This window comes from Pan troglodytes, chromosome 10 (genome assembly GCF_028858775.2).
Source record: "Pan troglodytes isolate AG18354 chromosome 10, NHGRI_mPanTro3-v2.0_pri, whole genome shotgun sequence".
NCBI classification, from domain to species: domain Eukaryota; kingdom Metazoa; phylum Chordata; class Mammalia; order Primates; family Hominidae; genus Pan; species Pan troglodytes.
The window spans coordinates 61,206,896-61,232,148 of NC_072408.2; the positions used below are offsets into that span (position 1 = coordinate 61,206,896).

The following is a 25,253-nucleotide window of genomic DNA, read 5'->3' on the forward strand; positions in this document are numbered from 1 at the left end:
TGACCATGCCAGGTCTCTCTTGTCATCTAATCTGGGAAACCCCACCTGGCCCACCATAACCATTTGTTGCAGGGGGAGCAGGAAAGAAGGGGGCTATCCCTGACAGGGGCAGGTTGTCAGGTGCTGGAACTCTGGTGGGCCTGTCATGTTCACACCCAGGTCATGGCTGGTTGAATAAAAAGTTGAGTGTTGGGGACAAAGTGTGTCTACTCAGATGTAAATCCCAAGGCTGTCCTCTGCTTTCCTCATGGGCTGGGGGTCTATGCAGATGCTCCTACGTGTCTGATCTGGGGAGCAGAATTTCTAATGGGGATGTCACCTGGTGGCGAAAACAAGGGAGACGATTAACTATTTTTTTTTGCGGGGGGCTTGGCTTGGGTGCTGAGCATTCTCTTTACAGAGCTGCATTAAAATCAATGAGCAGCTGTTTGATGGGTTCAACTCCCCATCTCCTTGGACAAGGGGTAGGATAACTATACCACCAAGCATGGCCCACAGTGAGCTATGGTGACAGCAGGCACATGTGAGTCTCTGCAGACAGGGGCCTGACAAGGCCAGGATGGGCCCAAAACCCAGACCCAAATATGGACTCTCTCTGGGCTCTCTCTTAGAGCCTTTGTCTCTGAGTGACCCAAAGTTCTGCCGCCAAAAATCTGGCCTTCATTAATCCCAATGGCAACTTGGTTAGGTGTAAAGTCCCTGTTTACGTACCTGTAGAAATACCAGAGAAGGCCTTTGTGTTGTTTTTACTTTACAGTAGGCTGTATTTATTCATGTTGCTACAGTTTGTATTGTTTTAACTATTTACCCAAGGTATCTTCTGTAGTAGGCAGCTTCACTGTACTGCCAGACCTTCTCTGAGACATAAAAGCCACCACTATTACTAGGGAGGTTTTTACACAAAAATAGGAAAGAGGTTACATAAAAAAAGTTACATTGTTCCCTACATTTGTCTGCAATGTGTCATCTCAGAGAACTCATCCCTGTAGCCCATCAGGGCAGAAGCTGTGCCTTCAAACGTCTTTGTAATGTTCTACAAAAGGAGATCATTTCCCAGAGTGGTTTAGCCTTTCAATGCTGGTGGAGCCTTTCAATGCTGCCATGATAACATTCTATTTTCATTTTAGCTGTAATGCAGAAAATATTATCTGTGTGTCATGATTGGCTGTAACAGTTTGCTTGGGCTTCCATAACCCAGTTCTGTGGACTGAAGATCTCAATGGAAACTGAGTTTCTCATAATTCTGGAGGCTAGAAGTTGAACATCAAGCTATTGGCTGAAGCTGTTTCTCTAATGCCTCTTACTACTTGAGATTAGTTGACCACCTTCTATTTCTGTTTTCACAGGGTCTTCCCTTGAGCTTCTGTGTCTTTACTCTTTTTAAAAGGACTCCAGTCATATTAGATTAGGGTCCACTTTACTGAACTTACTTAATCACAGTCACCTCTTTAAAAACCATATGTCCAAACACTCACTCACACTTTGAGGCTGATTACATTATATATGCCTTAGAATGTCAACATATAAATATTAGAATATCAACATATAAATTTGGGAGAAGTGACACAATTTAGAACATAATATGCATTAATGTAGATTGCCAGGAAAGTGATTACTGGGTGAAAGGATATACATATGTAAAATTTTTATAGCTACAGCCAGGTGACTTTCCACAAGGTCTGTTGCAACAACAGTCCCTGAATATAGCTGCTTCTCTAGACCCAGCCTCTCCTGGATGTTAACATTCTTTTAATTTTTTGACAATCTCATGTCTGCGGGGCCAATAAAAACACACTGGTCCTTTTATTTCCCGTTTTCCAACTGATATGTTTGAGTCACTTTTTAGTTGTTATTTTAAATATGGATTTGGGTTTTCTGTTCCTCAAGTTACCTCCTCAGATCTTTGGCTCTGTCATTAATCCTGGAGTCTCCCAGCATTTGTCTTCTTACCAGGTCTGAAAATGTTGTGTCAGTTTCTTAAGACTTTCCTTAATATTAAAGAAAGAAAAACAGTATATTGCTTTAATTCAAAAGGGTTCTTCTAAGCTGTCTTGCCCTGTTCACTGTCTCCAAAATGGAGAGGAAATAAGGCTTCTCCAGGTTTTTGCACTCAATGTCAGAAGCCACTGTGTTTCAGGTAATTTAGAGGGAATTTCATGCAGCCCTCTCTGTGAAAGTTTCTTAGTTCTGACCCACGTGCTGTTCAGTAGCCATTTGAAATTGTGAAGCCTGTGTTTACTCATCTCTACACTGAGGACTTTTTTGGAGAACTCAGTGGGAAAATATACTTTATACAGGCTACTAATATGGGCGGGTGCTGTTGCTTCACAGATGACAGAATTCCATGAGGATTTCTTGTAGGTATTAGTGGTTAGATTACCCTCAACCCCATATCGAATTTTTTTTTAAGTCTAAAACTTTTTTTTTCAGGGACGTGCATGTCCTCCACATTCACAGGAAGGAATGTTTGTGGCCGGGCGCAGTAGCTCATGCTTCTCATCCCAGCATTTTGGGAGGCCAAGGCGGGCAGATCACTTGAGGTCGGGAGTTTGAGCCCAGCCTGAACAACACGGAGAAACCCCGTTTCTACTAAAAATGCAAAATTAGTTGGGCGTGGTGGCGCATGCCTGCAATCGCAGCTACTCAGGAGGCCAAGGCAGGAGAATCGCTTGAACCTTGGAAGCAGAGGTTGCAGTGAGCCGAGATCACGCCATTGCACTCCAGCCTGGGCAACAAGAATGAAACTGCATCTCAAAAAAAAAAAAAAAAAGGAATGTTTGTTACATTTACACACCACAGTTCTTTCTCCTTCCCAATACAGCATGGTGCATCTGGGAGAGGACTCCCAACTCCTGGCTTCAGAATGCTCAAAGACATGGTGGTGTACTTTGAATGACAGATTGGTTTGGCTGATACCAAAGGTAATAAAAGAAAATGAATCCTGAGAAAACATTTGAGAAACATTCAGAATTTGTAGGCCAACCAGTTTGCATCAGACTCTCTCTGGACAAAGCCACTATGTGAAAACTGTGACCAGTGATTTTTTTAAATGCCCAAGTTTAATGGACATATATAATGTAATATAATATAATCAGCCAAAAAATACAATATATACAAAGTATGAGGGTAATATAGCCCAATAAGAAAAACAACATAAATATCCAGAAATCTACCCTAAAGAAATAGAGATGTATAAATTACCTAAAAATTTTAAAAATCATTATCTAAATGGTGCTCCGTGAGCAAAATGTGAGCACAGACAACTAAATAAAATCAGGAAAATGAGAACATACACAATAAGATAAAAAATATTGAAAAGCAAATTATGGAGTTGAAGAATATAAAAAGAAACAATGCCTGAGAAATTATCAAGCTTAAGAAAAAACCATAAAAATTAAAATGTTCAACAAATTTTAACCAGGATAAACAGAAAAAGATTCATAATAAGAAAAATTATAAGCAAAGTTTTGAAAGTCACCGACTAGTAGATAATCTTGAAAGCCAAAAAAGAAAAGCTATGTATCATTTATAAGGGTGCTTCTATGAGATAACCAGTGCATCTAGCTGCAGGAATCTTGCCGGCCAGAAGGGACATGGGTAATATAGTCAATGTGCTGAAAGAACAGAAACTTTTAAGCAAGAATACTATATCCAGATAAACTATTTATCAAGAGGAAGAAAAACTAAAGTTCTTTCATGATGACCACATACTACAATAGCTTATCACCGCTAGGCCTGCACTACAAGAAATGCTAAAGAGAGTTTTTTTCATGAAAAATAAAGTGATGCTAAACAGCATCGCAAAATTACATGAAAGTATGTAACTCTCCGGAAAAGACATATACAGGCACAAAAATAAAATTCTGATAAATTCAAATGATGGTTCATAAAACATGTAATTATGTTATATAATTAAAAAACAAAAACTGAAAAATATTCAAAAACATTTGTTAATGATATATAATATAAAAAGATATTAGTGACATCAATAATATAAAGTTGAGGCAGATGGAAAGAGAAAGAATGTTTGTATGCAACTAAAGTGAAGTTTTACTGGCTGAGCATGGTAGCTCACACCTGTAATCACAGCACTTTGAGAGGTGGAGGCAGGTGGATCACCTGAGGTCAGGAGTTTGAGACCAACCTGGCCAACATATTGAAACCCCTTCTCTATTAAAAATACAAAAAATTAGCTGGGAGTGGTGGCAGGTGACTGTAATCCCAGCTACTCAGGAAACTGAGAGAGGGGAATCACTTGAATCCGGGAGGCGGAGGTTGCAGTGAGCCGAGATCACGCCATTGCACTCAGCCTGGGAACAGAGACTCCGATTAAAAAAAAAAAAAAAGTTAAGTTGTTACCAATTTAAAATATATTGTAACTTTAAGAGGTTTTATGGGCCAGGTGCGGTGGCTCACGCCTATAATTCCAGCACTTTGGGAATCCGAGGTGGGCGAATCACGACATCAGGAGTTTGAGACCAGCCTGGCCAACATGGTGAACACCTTGCCCATCTCTACTAAAAATACCAAAAATCAGACGGGCGTGGTGGGCACTTGTAATCCCAGCTCCTGGGGAGGCTGAGGCAGAAGAATCATTTGAACTCAGGAGGCAGAAGTTGCAGTGAGCTGAGATCGCACCACTACACTCCAGCCTGAGCGACAATGTCAGACTCTGTCTCAAAAAAAAAAAAAAAGGTTGTATGTAATCCCTATGGTAACCACAAGGAAAATATTTAGAGACACACACACACACACAAATACATTAAAGTATGTCACTACAAAAATCAAGGCCGGGCGCCGTGGCTCACGCCTGTAATCCCAACACTTTGGGAGGCCGAGGTGGGTGGATCACAAGGTCAGGAGATCAAGACCATCCTGGCTAACACGGTGAAACTTCGTCTCTACTAAAAATACAAAAAAATTATCCGGGCATGGTGGCGAGCGCCTGTAGTCCCAGCTACTCGGGAGGGTGAGACAGGAGAATGGCATGAACCTGGGAGGTGGAGCTTGCAGTGAGCCAAGGTCACGCCACTGTACTCCAGCCTGGGCGACAGAGCAAGACTCCGTCTCAAAAAAAAAAAAAAAAAATCAAGACAAAAGGGAAGAGTAAAAGGAGTGGGTAAAGGGGAAAACATAGCTATAAAAATCAGAGAAAACAATGACAAAAGTAAGCTCTTCACTTTCAAAAACATATTTTAATGTGTATGAACTAAACTTTTCAATCAAAACATGTAAATTGAATACAGGGATTAATAAAACAAAACCCAACTTTATCCTCTCCATAAGTGACTCACTTTAGATCTAATGTCAAAACTAGACTGAAAGTAGCAAGACGAAAATAGACTTTTGATGTAAATGGAAATCGAATGGAGCAGTGCTGGTCACAACTTTGTTAGGGAAAATATATTTTAGTCATAGTTCATAAAATAAACTTTAAGTCGGCCGGGCACGGTGGCTTACGCCTGTAATCCCAGCACTTGGGAGGCTGAGTCAGGCGGATCACGAGGTCAGGAGATGGAGAACATCCTGGCTAACATGGTGAAACCCTGTCTCTACTAAAAATACAAAAAGTTAGTCGGGCGTGGTGGCAGGCGCCTATAGTCCCAGCTACTCAGGGGGCTGAGGCAGGAGAATGGCGTGAACCCGGGAGGTGGAGCTTGCTGTGAGCCGAGATCGCGCCACTGCACTCCAGCCTGGGAGACAGAGTGAGACTCCTTCTCAAAAAAATAAATAAATAAATAAATAAATAAATAAATAAAAATAAATAAACTTTAGGTCTAAACTGTCACAGGAGACAAAGAAGGACATTACATAATAATAAAAGGGCTCATTCACTGAGAACTTATATAATTTTATTTTATATATGTGTGTGTGTATATATATATAATTCTTACACCAGTGTTTCCAAATGTATAAAGCAAACATTGAAATAATTATTACAATAGACAGACAAATAATAATAGTAGAATACTTTAATTCAAACTTTTAATAATAATTAATAAAGCTAGCCTAAATGTTAATAAGAAAACAGAAGTTTTGAAAACACTAGAGAAAAATTAGACCTAATGGGAATATACAGAATACACAGCAACAGCAAAACACACAATTTTCTCAACAGCTCATAAAACATTCTCCTAGATACACCACCTATTAGGCCACAAAACAAGACTTAACAATTTTTTAAAAATAGAAATCTTAAAGACTATTATTTCTGATCAAAATGGAATAAAACTAGAAATCAATAACAGAAGAAAACAAAAATGTCAACATATATGGAAATTAAACAATACACTTTTGAGCATGCTCATGTTCAAGGGTTGTAAGACAATATTGTGAAGATGTTCATACTTCCTAGTGAGCTACAGATTCAATGCAATCGCTTTTCAATTAGCAATTTTTTTTTTTTTTTTTTTTTTAGAAATAGAAAAAGCAACCAACAAATTATATGGAATCTCAAGGGGCAATAAAGAGCCAAAAAATGTTTAACAAAAGAAATAATGTTAGTGACCTCACCTTTTCTGATTTCAAAGCACATTACAAAGCCACAGTAATAAAAACATTTGGTTCTGGAATAAAGACAGACAAGTTTTCCAATAAAACACAATGTAGCACAGATGCAAACCTTGCACATATGGGCAAATAGTTATTGGAACACCTATATTCACTGAAGCATTATTCACAAAGGCCAATATTTGAAAGCAAAACCAACTTTCCTCACTGAATGAATGAATAAATACAATTTGTAATATTAAACTAGTGGAAAACTACTCAGCTTTTAAAAGCAGAAAATCTTGTAACATCCACAATAAAGATAAACCCTGAGCACATGATGCTAAGTAAACTTAGCCACAATAAAACATGGGTATTATTAATTTATTTCATGTGTACTGAGTTTTAGTTTTGCAACAGAAAAAAGTTTTACAGATATGTTGCATAACAATGTAAATACACTTAACATGACTAAACTGTACAAGAAAAAATATTTAAGATTCTCACTCTATGTTATGTACTTTTACCACAATTAAAATTAAAATGACATCTGAGGGCAGGGTGCAGTGGCTCAGGCCTGTAATCCCGGTACTCTGGGAGGCCGAGGTGTGCAGATCACTTGAAGTTAAGAATTCAAGACCAGCCTGGCCCCATCGCTACTAAAAACATACAAATTAGCCAGGCCTGGTGGTACATGTCTTTAATCCCAGCTACTCAGGAGGCTGAAGCAGGAGAATTGCTTTAACCTGGGAGGTGGAGGTTGCAGTGAGTTGAGATTGTGCCACTGCCCTTTGGGCGACAGAGCAAGACTCTGTCTTAAAAAATAATAATAATAAAATAAGACACCTAACAGAGATAGAGTTATAAACTTTCTGAAAAATTACCTTCAAACCACAAAATGCTTTCTTTCACACTAAGATAATATAAGATAAAGATGTTGAAATCAGGACAATTTCCATGACTACTCACCTAGACAGAATCAATTATTGGCCTCGAACCAAGAAGAAAAATATACAAATAATAAACAAAATAGTGGTAATATTTATACAAGCAAACAAACACTTAGATAATTATATTGACAAAGGATGTAGGGCTGATTCATAGTTGACTTTTGCCCCACACTGTCTTAAGGTGTACAGAGTTGAATACTGTCATACAAAATTATAATATATAAATTAAAACTAAAAACAGTAAACTAATGTAAGGTGGCCTACCCTAAAATAATGAAACACAGAAATGCAAAATTGCAAAGTTAAAATTAACATTAACTCCCAAAATTCTGATTTGAATAATGTAATTCAAAACCATAATAAATAGGTAGAAACTAGAAACACAACTGATGTGAGGCAGCCTACTCTAAAAAAATACAGAAATATAAAATACAAAACATAAGGAAGAGAAACTTTAACCCATAAAATCCTGAATAAACATAGAAAAGAATTCTAGATAACTACAATTTTGAACTGTAACTGTGCATCCACGAAAAGCATGAATTTTGAATCGTTTGGATACAATTACAGCAACATTTCAAAGAAAACACATTATAATTATTCATAAACAGCTTTGATGAGAAAGTTTTTAAAAAAAGCATTTCAGTAATACTAGAGAAACTTTTAAATTATGCTACTGATACATTGAAACATTTCTGCTTTTCTTTTTTTCTTTTCTTTCTTTTTTTTTTTTCTATTTTTTTTTTCAGACAGAGTTTCACTCTTGTTGCCCAGGCTGGAGTGCAATGGTGCAATCTCGGTTCACCGCAACTTCTGCCTCCTGGGTTCAAGCTATTCTCCTGTCTCAGCCTCCTGAGTAGCTGGGATTACAGGCATGAGCCACCATGCCCAGCTAATTTTGTATTTTTAGTAGAGATAGGGTTTCTTCATGTTGGTCAGGCTGGGCTCAGACTTCCAACCTCAGGTGATGCACCCACCTCGGCCTCTCAAAGAGCTGGGATTACAGGCTTGAGCCTTCATGCCCAGCCCATTGCTGCTTTTCTTACAAAATGGTAAGGCTGTAATCTAGCCTTTAGAAGAAAAGTCTTACATTTCTAAATACAATAACTATATATATATTGTAAATACGTATAAAACATTGATATATAAAATAAAATTGGTTATAAGTTGTACTATTATTCAGGTAAAAGTTGAGGAAACTGGAAGGAAATGCTAATAATAACATTGTGCCTAAAGTAGATGAAACATACAAGACAAATATTTTAATAAATGATATAATTTATATATAACACATACATTTGAGCATGTTATTTTATTTAATTAATTAATTAATTTATTTATTTATTTATTTATTTTGAGATGGAGTCTTGCTCTTTTGCCCAGGCTGGTGTGCAGTGGCATGATCTTGGCTCACTGCAACCTCCGCCTCACAGGTTCAAGCAATTCTCTTTCCTCAGCCTCCCGAGTAGCTCTGATTACAGGCACATGCCACCACGCCCGGCTAATTTTTTTTTACTTTTAGTAGAGTTGGGGTTTCATTATGTTGGCCAGGCTGGTCTCAAACTCCTGACCTCGTGGTCCACCCGCCTATGCCTCCCAAAGTGCTGGGATTTCATGCGTGAGCCACCGTGCCAGGCCTTGAGCATGTTATTGTAGAACTTCTGAAACTAAGATTACAGACAAATTACAGACATATGATAATTCAGAAAATGAAAACACAGTCATGGTAATCTTCATGTTAAAGAAGACAGAATCACAAAATAATTGAGAAATAAGTTAATAATTGGGAATTCAATATATGTTCAGCAATATTCTAATTTCCCTTACTGGAAAAGCTTTTTAAGGAATCCATAAAATGAGTACATACAATAAATTACCCTACAGTAGAGACTGTTGGCATATAGAGTTTAAATGTTTAAGATTAGGCATAAAGTTTTTCAGTCAAATTTTTTTGTAGAATTATGTTGTAGAATTATCCTTCATAGGATGTGAAATTATAAAGCAGAAAACATGTGTCATCTGTCTCTGGTGTTCCTGGAATTTTTTTCTTTTTTATTGTATAATCCCATTTATATGAAATATCCAGAATATGCAAATCCATAGAGACAGAAAGTAGACTAGTGACTGCAAAGGGAGGAGGAGGAAAGAATAAAGAGTGACTGCTAAAAGGTATAGGATTTCCCTTTATCATCACTGCTTCCCCCACAGTGGTGACAGTCATACCTTGTTAATAAGCTAAAAACCAAGGATTATAAATTTTATTTATGTTTATTTTTAGAGTCTAAGATCTCACAATGTTGCCCAGGCTGTTCTTGAATTCCTGCCTCAAGCAATTCTCCACCTCAGTCTCCTCAGCTCCTGGGATTACAGGCATAAGCCACCATACCCAGTTCTGACTATACACTTCAAAATTGTAACTTTTATTGTGTGATATGTATATCTCACCTAAAAAATAAAAGAACAGGGAGGTCTGTACTGAGATGATATAATCTCCAAATATATTAAGTAAAAAAAGAAAGGTACAGAATATTGTGTGCAATATACTACTATATTCTTTAAAAAATGTACACACATACATATACACTGTCCAGGCATAAAACCGCTGAAAAGACATATGGGAAACAAATTCCATTATTTCCTAAAGTGAAGGATCCTGGAGTGCCTGGGGATATGGTGGTATGGAAGGGAGATCTAACTTTTCAACATGCTCTTTTGTACCTTTTGAATTTTGTATAGAGTACAACACTTCTCGTATTTCCTAATTTAAAGAAAGAAAAAAGAATACTCTGATGCTTTCTCTTTAGTCTTTAGTTTTATTTTAAGAGATCATCTGCATTTTTTTCTGTAATAAACTTAAAAGATACCCACCCATTTTGTCAGATTTATTTATTTTTTAGCAATTTAAGTATTAAAATTACAGTTTTTGTCTCAATCCTTAATAATATTATATTCATTATATTTCAGATATTTAGGTTTCTCATGGAGAAAAAGAAACACAGGCATAAACCTATATACTATCCACCTGCTAGTCCTGCAACATGATTTTAATAAAGTGTTACTGATGTACTTGAACAATTTCTATGATGTCGGCCGAGTGATATCAACAAGAGTGATTATAAAGTAGCTGGCCTTATAGGTCAAGAGTTATGATCTTTGATCCACTGCTCAATCCATTTCAAGATCTGATCTACATTCTTTTCTTTCTTTCTTTCTTTCTTTTTTTTTTTTTTTGAGAAGGAGTCTCACTCTGTCGCCCAGGCTGGAGTGCAGTGGCTTGATCTCGGCTCACTGCAAGCTCCGCCTCCTGGTTCAACGCTGTTCTACTGCCTCAGCCTGTTGAGTAGCTGGGACTACAGGAGACCATCACCAAGCCCTGGCAATTTTTTTTTTTTTTTTTTTTTTTTTTTTTTTGTATTTTTAGTAGAGACGGGGTTTCACTGTGTTAGCCAGGATGGTCTTGATTCCTTGACCTGGTGATCCACCCGCCTCGGCCTCCCAAAGTGCTGGGATTACAGGCGTGAGCCATCGCGCCCAGCCAGTCTGATCTACATTATTTTCTAGCTCTTCTGGTTTATTGCTAGGCAGCTGATGCACGATTTCTTCCTTGTGGGATGTTGTGGCTTCTTCATAGAGAACTTGAAAAATCTCACGCTGAATATTGTCTGTTAGAGTCTTCCAGTTATAACCCCTTGTTTCAAGTCTTTTGTACAATACAGTGGTATCTGTTCTCAGCATTAAAACTATATGAAAAAAGCGTTTAGGGAAGAAATCACAACCGTGGTAATCAACAATAACTCCACCTTCTCCCGTTTGTTATCTAACTCATCAACTACTCTGTCTTCTTCTAAAATGGGGCAATCATACTGTTCATCATAGCCATCATACAATTTCTCTTCTCAAGATAAATCACTCACATTCATGTATTTCAGTCCTGATATTGATGCAGGTTCTTTGCCTAGTGTGGTTTTTCCAACCCCTGGTGTACCGGTGAGCAGGATGTTCGGAAGCAACGATGGCTTGCCGCGACGTCTCCAAGCGCCTTGCTCACAAGCCCTTTGCACTACTCTGTCTGGAATTTCTAAACCAAATCCCAATGCCTCCCAATCCCTCCACAACTCCCCTCACACACTTCTGACTTGAAGCACCGTAGATTTATTTTTAAAAATGGCATAACAGGCCGGGCACGGTGGCTCACGCCTGTAATCCCAGCACTTTGGGAGGCTGAGGTGGGTGGATCACGAGGTCAGGAGATCAAGACCATCCTGGCTAACTCAGTGAAACACCGTCTCTACTAAAAATACAAAAAAAGAAATTAGCCGGGGGTGGTGGTGGGCGCCTGTAGTCCCAGCTACCTGGGAGGCTGAGGTAGGAGAATGGCGTGAACCCGGGAGGCGGAACTTGCAGTGAGCCGACATCGTGCCACTGCACTACAGCCTGGGCGACAGTGTGAGACTCCATCTCAAAAAAAAAAAAAGAAAAAGAAAAAAAAAGAAATGGCATAACACAGAGTTCTCCAGAAATGTGCACAGATTTCACTATATTCCCAAAAGTAATGAAAACTAGTCAGATCATGTACGTTCTTAAAGATTCTGGTAGGACTTTGGTTTTCAGTGTGAATGCACTGGAAGATTCTGGGATGGAGAAAAGAAGCCGTAGAAGATTGAAGAGCATAGTAAGCATGGGACAGGAAAATGTTTCTCTGTGACAGCAAGAAAAATAAAACTAGTCTTTTCCAAAACAATTTCCATTGGAGCAGAGATGACCAAACCACATTTAAACTCTGGCCTTCTCTGTGACTTTGGACCTCTCCCATGTGTTACCTGCTCATTTATTTTCACTTTGCTTTGTATATGGCGGTTGTCTCCTGTTTTCACACTCCAGGAATTTTGTCTTTGCTACAGACTGTCCACCACAGTTTTTTTTTCCTTCCCCCCAACAGTAATTGGGCTCACCAGAAAATGCCCAACTCCCAGCATCTTCCTCAGGAAAGAATTAAAACTGTAGAGTATGTGTTGGAATGTTTGTCTTTTTGAGAGATTGCCTTATGACTAGATTCTCTCTCTCCTGACATGGAGTGCTGAAGGACATGATGGGGTCATATGGATGACAATTGTGTCTGATGAGAAAAAAGATGAATGCTAGTTACAGCACTAGAGAAACTGCAACACCACAGACAGTCAACTGAGGAAGAAAATAGGTAATCAATCTAAAAACAATGAAACTAAATCTCTTTATCTTAGAAATACACACAAATCCAGAGAAGACATATCTGAGATTGCGTCTGTGAAGCACCCAGAATCTATAGCCTTTCTGACTGCTTTCAGTATCCCCCTTTACTAAGCCAGTTTTTGTTTTTTGTTTGTTTGTTTGTTTGTTTTGAGACAGAGTTTTGCTTTGTCACCCATGCTGGAGCGCAGTAGCACAATCTCAGCTCACTGCAACCTCCATCTCCCAGGTTCAAGCGATTCTCTCGCCTCAGTCTCCTGAGTGGCTGGGACGACAGGCGCGCACCACAACGCCAGGCTAATTTTTTGTATTTTCAGTAGAGACGGGGTTTTGCCATGTTAGCCAGGCTGGTCTCAAACACCTGGCCTCAAGTAATCTGCCCATCTTGGCCTCCCAAAATGCTGGAATTACAGGCATGAGCTACCGCGCCCAGCCGTGCCAGTCTTTAAATGCTAGATTTGATGGATGTTGTATAAATTTTCAGATCTTATAAAAAAATTACAAGGCATACGGAGAAGGTGGAAAATATGCTTCACTGGAAGAAACAGAATAAATATCCAGAAGTTGAATCTTAAGAAATGAAGATTTTTGCATATCTGATGAAGAATTCAAAATAATTAACTTAAGCGTTCTCAGTGAACAAAAATAAAACAAAAATAGACAATGGAATAACATTTAAAATAATAAATGACCAAAATGTGATATCAACAAAGAGATGAAACCTTTTTCTAAAAACCCAACAGAAATTGTGGAGTTGAAGGATACAATAATTGAGGTTTAAAAATTCACTATGGAGCCACAACAGCAAACAATGGAGCAAAAAAAGAGTCAGCAAATTAAGCATATATTATTCACAAATATTTAGGCCTGGAAACTAATTTTTGAAAAGAATGGGAAAAATAAGGGAAAAATATGAGACTTACTGGACACCATCAAGTAGACCAATATATTCAGAGAAAGAGTCTTATAAAAAGAATATACGAAGAAAATGGCATAAATGTTATTTGGGGGGAAAAGGGGGGATGCTGAGAACTTTACACACTTCAGTGATGAAACAAAACATACTAGCAACCAAGAATAATTGATCTGGGAAAAACCGTACTTCAAAAATTAGAAAAAATAAAGACTTTCAAAGATTAAAATAAAAAATCTAAGGTTGTTTACTACTAGAATAACATTAGAAAAAATGCTAAAGTGAGTCAACTATGTTGAAACATTAAATGATGCTGGAAAGCATCATAAAACCATATGAAAATATAAAGCTGTCTGTTAAATGTAAATATACATTTAATTTGTATGTAAATATAAATTTTATATACACAGATATAAAATTTGCTATTGTAATAATAACGGTGCATAAAATTCTTAAATCTCTGTGAAAATACACACAATATAGAGAGATATAATTTGTAATGTTAATAAGAAAGTGGGGGAAGTAAAAATGAATATATTTTGTATGCTGTTAACTTGAAGTTGAAGGCAAAAGCTGCTTGCCCTGGGGACCTTAGCACTGGGCAAGGGAGGAGGCAAAGCTGCCATTTTCTCTCCCTTAGTTCTTCCATCTCCCCCTACTCTGCATAAGGATTTTTCAAAGATTTTTGTACAGAAATATCCTGGGGGAAGGGCAGTAATTTTTCTCTTCAGATGAATGGCAGATAAATTACTCAACCAATATAAAAAAGACAATTTTTCTCTGTGAGGCAAATGCTCGACAGGTTTGCATGTAGCCTACTTTAAAAAGACTGAGGTTTCCTAATCTTGAAGTTGCTCAGCTGTGACACCGATCTTCCCCATGTGCAATGTCCATCTGAGCCTTTTGAAATCCCTCTAAAAAATGTAGTGTGGACAAGGAGAACTAATACAAACATAAAGCTTTTGCTTCCAGTTCTGCAGTCAATCGTAAGTATTTTTGTCATACTTCGGTGTCTTACGCCTTCTACCAGCATCCTAATAGGTTAGTTTACAAATAGGATAAAATCTAAGATCCTTCACAGTGATTTAGTTTTGGTGATGAGAGTGGGATGCTGCGATAAACACAACTTTCTGAAAGGGGGAAAGATACAAATACTTGAAGAGTTTGCAAGGGATATGTGAATTTCCCCTAGGACCAACAGCAAATTCTCTCAGCCAAGTGGTTAGTGTGGTGAAACAAGGGCTCTACACTTGCAGTCTGCTAACAAGGCTGATCCATGAGAGGATTAAAACCAAGAGCCTGAGTGCTTCACATGCTCATTTTTCTCCTGCTGAAAGGATCAAGGAGTCCTTAAAGCTAATGTTGAGGCTTGGGTGAGTCCAAACCACTAGAAGTTCATGTGGTTGAACTGTGAGTAGCCAAAAGGCTGCTGAAAGCTACATTAAATGGGTCTTGTTAGTCTCTTCTTTACCCACATGAAGGTGCCCACTCCCGCTGCACTCCAAAATTTTTTCCTTCATCTATAGCCAACTTCAGCAATTTTAAGTATTAAACTACATAAGATTGGAGATTTGGAGGGGGGAAGTCAAGCTTTTATAGTTCTGTTGGATACAGGTATCTAATTCACTATTCAGTGTAGTCTCCTAGGGTGCACGGGGAGATACATGTGTAAGGGTGGCTGGAAGTGCTGACAAATGTAGGGTTAAGAGTGATTACAAAGTGGTAGAAAGGAAAAAGTTCTTAATCCTGGGTACTCTTGAAATGTAAGACATCACAGACCTTAGTATAACAAGCCAAGAGAGAAAAAAATCTCCCAACCACTCAAATCCTCTTTTTCATGTGAATCACTTCTGGCCCCTTGTGCCCTCATACTCCTGCCTAGGGGATAGTGTCATCCTACTTTAGCCCTTGCCTCAAACAAATACTTAACACAATGGTCTGTGTTTAAACAGAAAAAGCTGAGTAGAGAAAAAAATTTGGGCAAATTCTACATGTGCTTCATGACTCTCACAAATTACAAACTGTAGGGTGAACATAACAACAATAAGAGTTCTGTAAATACAGATTTGATTTTATTTTTGAGACAGGATCTCACTAACACCCAGGTTGAAGGGCAGTGGTGTCATCTTAGCTTATTGCAACTTCCGTCTCCTGGGATCAAGTGATCTTCCGAAGTAGCTGTGACTACGGATGCGCACCACCACACTCGCCTTATTTTTTATTTTGTGTAGAGATGGGGTTTCCCCATGCTGCCCTGGCTAGTCTTGAACTCCTGAGCACAAATGATCTCCCTCCTCATCCTCCAAAAGTTCTAGGATTACAGGAGTGAGCCACCGCGCCTGGCAGAGTTCTGTAAATATACATTTAATGAGCATTATGTGGCAATGTATGTTCTTAGATTTACAGAAATAAATATGTAATTGATACTAAGTACAACCCCAAGGCTCTTTTTTAAAATTCTCTGATTTCTTCTGTGAATTAGGCAAGTCAATTCCTTCAGCTTCAACTGATGATAAAAAGGGACAGACAGTATGAGTCACCAGGCTGCGGGGAGCAGAGAAAAAAGATTGGACTGTAGTTCACTGACCTATTTCTCCTGTGATTGGCACTATTCTGTCTCTCCACAAAGTTCAACAAGTTGTGATTTCTTATAGGCTGTGTCTGAAGTATCCATAAATGTTATTAGGTTCCAGCTGAGCTATGCCTTTGGAATACTTTACTATCTGTTATCTACAGAAGAAAATACATGCAGCTACTTAAGGCACATTCTCTGCCAAGCACTGTGCTAAGCAGAAGCTTACAGGTGTGAGTTGACTTAATCTTTAGGAAAGCTCAAGGATCAAGGGACTCATTATTCCAATTTTACACAGGAGGATAAAGTGTTGTCTCATTGTGAGCAGCTGCCTAGAAAGAATAAATAAATAACCAAAGCCACATGGCTGGTAAGTGGTAAACTGGAATCTCAAAAGCAGTCATTTAATCCTATCAATTTGGCTAGCTGAGCAACCCCTTGCCAGTGGTCTAAAAAATACCAGGGAAAGAGAGGGTGGCAATTGTGCATTTGAAAAACAGGTAAAAACCTGGTGTTGATATTCAGAAAAAAGGTATTCGATTATCACAACACTTGACATCCATTTTTAACTTAATGCAGCGCATAAAAGTGTTTACAAAAGTTGCACATGCTTTGGGGATCAACGTTTGGGAGGGATTTACATAGAATATACATTTACCTTAAGAAACATGTGTTCAGCTCCTAGTAACTCTATGTCTATCAAATATATAATTATTACACAAATTAGGTGTTTCAGCTAATAATGAAATTGCTAATTATGTGTTTAATAAATGTTATATTTATTTATAAATTGATACAATTTTAATAAATTTATAAATAAGTTCAATCATTACTCTTCAATGATCACTAAGAACTGGTTGAATACACCTTAGACCACATAACACGTGTGTGAGTGAGTGTGTGTGTGAGTGTGTAATGTATATTTTGTCTGTTTATATATACAATGTATATTTTATCTATATATTATAAATAATATACATATAATATATGGCATATATAAAGATAATACACATACACTACATGACTAAAAACATGTATTTTATGTGTATATATATATTTTTAAATTAATTTTTTTTTTTCGAGAGGAGTCTGGCACTGTGGCCCGGGCTGGAGTGCAGTGGCATGATCTCAGCTCACTGCTACCTCCACCTCCCAGGTTGAAGCGATTCTCCTGCCTCAGCCTCCCGAGTAGCTGGGATTACCAGCACCCACCACCATGTCTGGCTAATTTTTGTTTGTATTTTTAGTGGAGACGGAGTTTCAGTATGTTGGCCAAGCTGGTCTCAAACACATGACCTTGTGATCCACCTGCCTCGCCCTCCCAAAGTGCTGGAATTAAAAGTGTGAGCCACCACGCCCAGCTTGTATTCTATTTTTATTAGTGTTTAATTTACTGGTGTCCACAAGAAAGAAATAAAATACATTTTACAGGTAAAATCAAAGCACTAGTTATTAATCCCTGCATCTAGTCTTTATTCAGAATGAGGGCTGGTATAATTAAATAACAAGTAAGATTGGTCCGGGCATGGTGGCTCATGCCTGTCATCCAAGCACTTTGGGAGGCCAGCTGAGGTGGGCGGACCACTTGAGGTCAAGAGTTGAAGACCAGCCTGGCCAACATGGGAAAACCCCCTCTCTACTAAAAATACAAAGAATTAGCCTGGCATAGTGGCATGTACCTGTAGTCCCAACTACTAGGGAGGCTGTGGTTGGAGAATCGTTTGAACCCGGGAGGCAGAGCTTGCAGTGAGCTGAGCTCATGCCACTGCACTCCAGCCAGGGTGATAGAGCAAGATCCTATATCAAAAAATAAATAAATAAATAAATAAATAAGTAAAATTACCATAAACATAATTTATTTTTTGTATATTTCTCTATTGTTTTTCCCATCAGGTTTAAATCTTTATTTAGAAACTTTTGCCTTTTTAAAGATCTGTTCCACACTGTTCACCCAAACTCTCACTGCCAAAACCTTAGCTTTGTGAAGTTTTTTATTTTAGCCCTGACTCCTGAATAGTACCTCTGAACCAACCTAGGGCCTAAAGAAACTTGCTAAACTGACATGAGTAATTGAGGTCTGGCTGACTTTTTCACCTGCTGATTGTAGATCCATAGCATCTTGAGTGAACATAGACAGTAACCAGGAAGCTGTGATGTCAGGCCTTGGGTGAGATCAAGCACTCTGTTGGATTCAGGTCTGACCCAGTGCAGTCATAGTGGTCATGGCCACAGAGATGTTTGTGTCACTCCACTTCATTTTCATGTGTCTCAGGACACACACACACACGCACACACACAGACTCCATTTGTTTGGGAGAAAGTAAAAGAAGAAAAGAAGAGTCTCTGCTAGATAATTCAGAAAATTCTCCAAGACCATGTTGTCCAAGACCATCAAGGTAGTACCTCTGTTAGCCTGCAAGAACCACAGTGTTACTGGGCTTGAGATGTCCCCTAAAGTAGAAAGAGCTTAGATCACAACACCCAAGTCCTTTCAAATATCTCTAAAGCCTTCTCAGGAACAATGGCTACAAACAAGTCCAGGCAGTGTTGACTGCAATAAATATCAAAATCTTCAATGGTGAGACACCCACAAAGATCTACTGGCATCAGCAAATCATTAAAAGAAATACTTAACCAAATGAACCAAAAAAGGCACCAGGGACCAATCCTGGAGAAACAGAAACGTGTCATTTTTCTGAAAGAGAATTCTAAATAGCTGTATTGGGGAAACAAAGAAATTCAAAATAACAAAAAGAAATTCAAAATTCTATCAGATACCTTTAACAAGCAGATTAAAATAATTGTATTTATTTATTTACCTCTTTATTTATTTAGACAGAGTTTCATTCTTTTTGCCCAGGCTGGAGTTCAGTGGCACAATCTCAGCTCACTGCAACCTCCGCCTCACGACTTCCAGTAATTCTCCTGCCTCATCCTCCAGAGTAGCTGGGATTACAGGCGCCCTCCACCACACCTGCCTAATTTTGTGTTTGTAATAGAGATGGGGTTTCATCATGTTGACCAGGCTGTTTTCAAACTCCTGACCTCTGGTGATCCACCCATCTCAGCCTCCCAAAGTGCTGAGATTACAGGCGTGAGCCACCGCGCCCAGCCTATTATTTGCTTTTCTTGCTTCCTTTGTGTCTTTAACAAGAATGGACACTTCTACCTGGGTTTTAAAAATTGTGTAAAAGAAAAATAAATTTTGGGGCTTCCAAAACACTAAGCTAAAGGGAAAACTCAAGATGGGAACTGCTTAGGGCCATTCTGCCTCCCATTCTATTCAAAGTCACTCCTTTGCTCACCGAGATAAATGCATATTTAATTTTCTCCTTTGGAGAGGCTAATCAGAAACTCAAAAGAATGCAACCATTTGTCTCTCAACTACCTATGAGCCGAAAGTCCCCTCCTTGCTTTGAGAATTCCCGCCTTTGCTTCAAGTTGTCCCACCTTTGCAGACTGAACCAATGTTCATCTTGCACACATTGATTGATGTCTCCTGTGTTCCTAGAATGTATAAAACCAAACTGTGCTCTGATGACCTTAGGCACACGTCCTCAGAACCTCCTGAGGCTGTGTCATGGGTGTGTGTCCTCAACCTTGGCCAAATAAATTTTCTAAATTCACTGAGACCTGTCCCAAGTTATCAGGGTTCACAATGGATGGTGCATTGTAGCTCCACCCCAGGACTTCTCATTAACAAGAACTATCCGGAATCTCTCCAGATGCAGTGAAACCAGGTATATGTAAACTGTATGAAACTTAATGGTACTTCCTAGAAGTATATGAATGAATGTTAAGGAAAAACCACTAACCGCCCACCTTTCAAAGAAACAATAACACTGTGAATTCTGTGTCATTTCCAGAGTCAGCTTGTTTCCTGAATCGTCCCCACTAAACTTGAAAACATTCCAGAGTAAGCTATTGTCCCTCCAGACTTTGGCCCTCCCACTTCTGTCCCCTGTGCCTCCACTCAACCCTTACATGGATCACATTCTCTGATTCTGCAAAAGCAGGTGGAAGCCCTGAAGATAGTTGTTTTTTTCTTTTTCTTTTTCTTTCTTTCTTTTTTTGAGATGGGGTCTTGCTCGGTCGCCCAGGCTGGAGTGCAATGGCATGATCTCTGCTCACTGCAGCCTCCTCCTCCCAGGTTCCAGCTATTCTCCTGCCTCAGTCCACCGAGTATCTGGGATTACAGGAATGTGCCACGACACTCAGTCAATTGTTGTATTTTTAGTAGAGACAGGGTTTCACCATTTTGGCCAGGCTGGTTTCAGGTGATCCACCCATCTCAGCCTCCCAAAGTGCTGGGATTACAGGCATGAGCCACCGCGCCTGGCCAGAGAACAATGATTTTTAAATGATTTTTTTGAGTCATGAACTCCTTGAGAATATTATAAAAGTTAGGAGCTCTCTCTTGAGTAAAATGCACACACACATACAGAATGTTCCCAGAGCCTCTGAAGCCCCACCATGCATCCCTGGCTGAGAATCCCTGGTCTATAGAATATGTTCTTCTTATAGTGCTATTCATCACAAAACAAGTTGCTCCATCATGACCTGATGTTGAAATGCACATTTGAAATCTTGCAGTCACATAACCTCAAGGGTTTGGTCAAGAAACACAGACTCCTCCCACAGCAATGTGGCAAAAACTTTGGATAGTATGCCAGGGCTTCCTTCTGGACTGTTTATGATTTCTCCATACTCTTGAGCACGTACACAACAATCTGAGAAGCTAAAGGCACAGAAGCTGGTCTTAATCTGAGCAAATCAACAGCTTTCAGAAGCTGCAGAGAAATGAAGCATCAGAGAAAGTGAAAAATTGTCCCTAATGATAGCTCAAAAAATAGGGCTGATTAGGCAAACTGTGTATCCCTGAGTTTCAGTGGATCCCAGTTGTCATGGATCACCAATCACTGTTACCAACCTCCTAGGAGCATCCTGCTCACCTGTTTGGCAGTCAAACTCAATAGAACAGACTTTAGAGTGAGGCAGGCCTGGATTTAAGTGCTGGCTTTCTTTGCTGTATAAATTTGCTGAGGCTGCTTAGCTTCTCTGAACCTTGGTTACCTCATCTGTAAAATGGGAATAACAAGAGAATCTACCTCATAGGATTATTGTGAACATTAAATGAAATAGGGCATGTAAAGTGCTCAGCACCCTACTCAGCAAGGGGGAAGTACTCAGTAATATGGCTGTTACTATTGACAGTAGCAGAGGGCAATAACAGCGTAACTCCGGAGTTAGGAAAACTCGATTCCAGGTCACACGTGGTGGCTCACGCCTGTAATCCCAGCACTTTGGGAGGCCAAGGCAGGCGGATCACTTGAACCCAGGAGTTCAAGACCAGCTAGGACAACATAGTGAAACCCTGTGTCTACAAAAAATACAAAAATTAGCCAGGTGTGGTGGTGCAGGCCTGTGGTTCCAGCTACTCAGGAGGCTGAGGTGGGAGGATCGCTTGAGCCAAAGAGGTTGAAGCTAAAGTGAGCTGTGATTGCACAATTGTGCTCCAGGCTGGGTGATGTGGCAAGGCCCTGTCCCCAAAACAAAAAATAAACAACAAAAAACCCTTGATTCTAGATTTTGACTTCACCAATTACTTGCCGGTTTAACTTTGTGCAGGTTACTGAACTCTCCCATTTTTAGTTTCCTCAACTGAAGCACAGGGTTAATCCTTACTTCAAAGTGTAGTTCAGCCAGGCGCAGTGGCTCCTTCCCATAATCCCAGCGCTTTTGGAGGCCAAGGTGGGTGGATCACTTGAGGTCAGGAGTTCAAGACCAGCCTGGCCAACATGGTGAAACCCTGTCTCTACTAAAATTACAAAAATTAGCCGGGTGTGGTGGTGCATGCCTGTAGTCCCAGCTACTTGGGAGGCTGAAGCAGGAGAATTGCTTGAACCTGGGATGCAGAGGTTGCAGTGAGCCAAGACAGCACTGCTGCACTCCCGTCCAGGTGACACAGTGAGACTCCATCTCTAAAAACACTTCCCCAGTAACCAAAGTGAAGTTCAATGAGCTAATAATGCATGTAATATATGTGCTTAGACATGCCTGGTACATATTAAACACTCAGAAAATAGTGACAATAAAGAAGATGATGGTGCTAATAATAGTTAATACTTACAAAGTTCTTACTAAATGCCAGGAACTGTTCTAAGCACTTTACATGTGTTATTTTTTATTTAGTAGTCATAACCAATAAGGTAAGTCCAATTATTATCTTTGGATGAGGCCTGCAAAACTCAAATAAATTGTCCTAGATCACAGAGCTGGTAAAGATTTTTTTTTTTGGTAGGGTCTTGCTCTATTGCCCAGGCTGGAGTGCAGTGGCATGATCACAGCTCATCACAACCTCAACCTCCTGGGATCAAGTGATCCTTCTGCCTCAGCCTCCTCAGTAGCTGGTACTACAGGTGTGTGCCACCATGCCCAGCTAATTTTTAGATTTTTTTGTGTGAGATTGTGTCTTGCTATGTTGCTCAGACTGGTCTCAAACTTCTGAGCTCGAGTGATCCTCCCACCTTGGCCTCCTAAAGTGCTGGGATTACAAATGTGAGCCAACATGCCTGACAAAATTTCAACCTAGATAGAGCTTGAGACCGTGCCCTAAACTACTGTTTTGCTGAGAATAATGTGTCAAAATCAGCACTGTAAATCAGAGATTCAAGATCACTTCACTAAGGTTTGAGAGACTTCCCATTTCTGGCTGGAGCTCCCCTCCCTGCCCCATCAGCTTTCATGGCTTGCGGAGGCACCGCTATCCAAAAACAGGTGCACTGCTAGGGCCACATGCTGTTCTAAGAGAACCAAGACAGCCTTCTCCAAATTCTTCTAGATGTGCCGTTAGTCTCAGTTAGCCAATGGTCACTGACTGCTCTAATATGAGAGAGACAGCCCTTCTGCCTGACCACACCAAGAGAAAACATTCAGGGTTTGCTTGATTTCATGAGGGGAACTTATTGGGGTGGAAGAATGTTCTCTGCAGGCTTGTTTTGCAACTTCCCAGCTCGTGCAGGCTCCAGTGACAATGGTGTGATTAGGGAGCCCAGACTAATGGAAGACCCAGGGCCTCCTGCTCTCCTCCAAAAGTCGCAAGGCTCCCATTGTCACGGCTCACAGGAAACCAAGAAGAGCACCAGGGACAGGTGGCAGACATGCCAACATCGTGAAAAGGATGGGTAATTGAACATAGCTAGGTTACATTAATCACCCAGGGTCAGAGAACAGAACCAGGAAAGGAGAGAGGGGAGAAATCACTCTAGTCTTTCTGGTCAGTTGGCACAGGAGCAGTGGCACAAAATGGTTTTATGTGGGGGATTTAGCTCACATAATCTCATCATGGCACCCCCTCCTTGCAAACTGCCCCAAATAAACAATCTAAATTCAAGGCCAGCCCCAGCCTCACATCTGATGAGATTGCTGCCTTGAGCTCCTCCTTTATAGAAATGCTGGCAACACCATGGCTGCTCAGCCACCTATAGTTTAGGGGGAACATAGAGGCTTGCATTTGCACTGCAAATGCAGATTCAGAGGCAGGGAGCCCTGAAGCCCAGGGACAGTCTCCTAGATCTAACTATCTGCAGGGATTAACTGTCATTATCACCTCTGGGATGTGTGTTCTGCAGACCCTGCTTTCTATTTGGCCCTGCCCAGAGGATTGATTTCAGCAACTATAAATTTGGAGGGAGCTGTCCATCTTGGAAAAGATTCTGGAATGGACACCTGAAAGCGAGGAGGAAACATGTTTCCCAGGAACCAAATACAAATATGTTCAAATACAAATCATGTCTGACCACTCCCTAGGCTCCTCTGAGTGGGTTAAAAGACTATAGGCTCGGGGAGCTTCAGGAGATATGCACCATCAGGCTTCAGTGAACAGAATCTGTAGGGAATTGCCACATGGCCTCTGACCTTGCATATGATCTAGGTGAAGACACATATTTTTCTCACAATATGACAGATGGCATGAAGCTAGGAGGCAGATACACTTGGGATGACAGAACCAGGAATCCAAAAGATAGTGTAAAATAAGGGTAAAGTGCTGACTAAAAGATGAAATTTATGAATAGCAGGAACAGATATGGTCTTGCACTTTGGTCAATAACATAACAAATAAAACCAACCAAAGGACCCTCCACAGGTTTAGACTCTTGTCACTGTTACCCTCAGCACAAAACATAATCTTGTGAGGTCCCACTTCCTCACTTGTAAAACTGGGATAATAATAGCCCCTACATTATAAAGTTGTTATGAGAAATAAATCAGTTAATGTAGGCAAAGTACTTACTTAACATGGTGATGATGATGATGATGGTGATGGTGATGATGGTGGTGGTGGTGATAGTGATGGTAGTGATGGTGATGGATGATGGTGATGGTGCTGATGATTACGGTGATGATGATGATGGTGGTTATGTTGATGATGGTGTTGGTATGATGATGTGGTGACAGTGATGGTAATGATGGTGATGATGATAGTGATGATGATGGTGGTGATGGTGATGGTGATGATGGTGGTGATAGTGATGGTGATGACTGGTGATGGTGATGATGGTGGTGATAGTGATGGTGATGATGGTGATGGTGGTATGATGTTGATAGCGATGGTAGTGATGGTGATGGTAATAATGGTTGTAGTGATGATGGTGATAGTGATGATGATGGTGATAGCGATGGTGATGATGGCGGTGATAGTGATGGTGATGATGATGTTGATGATAGCGATGGCGATGCTGGTGATGGTGATGGTGGTGATGATGGTGATAGATAACACATGGTGCCAATCATAGTGCTTCCCACTAGGCAGTCTCATTCCAGAGCCTATGTTCTTAACCATCTTGCTATACTAATTCTCATAATTGTTAAGTATAATTATTATAATTATTACTGACTAGAAAGAAATGTAGCTGATCCACAGCATGTGTAAAAATGACTTTAAGGATGATGGCTGACAGCAAGTTCAACGCGAGTCACATAAAGGCTCTCTGTAATGAGGTGGTGACAGTCCCAAGCTACTTTTTGCAGCATGGGTATCACAAAAGGAGAGGCCTAAAGACACACAGAGCAGGATCAGAAGGAAATGACTACGGCTGGGTGC

The 25,253-nt window shown here is 39.9% G+C and overlaps 1 pseudogene; it reads right to left on the reverse strand.

Moving 5' to 3' along the window:
- Positions 1-10,538: 10,538 nt before the first annotated feature.
- LOC129136616 (adenylate kinase isoenzyme 6-like) lies at positions 10,539-24,992 on the reverse strand (annotated as a pseudogene).
- Positions 24,993-25,253: the final 261 nt, after the last annotated feature.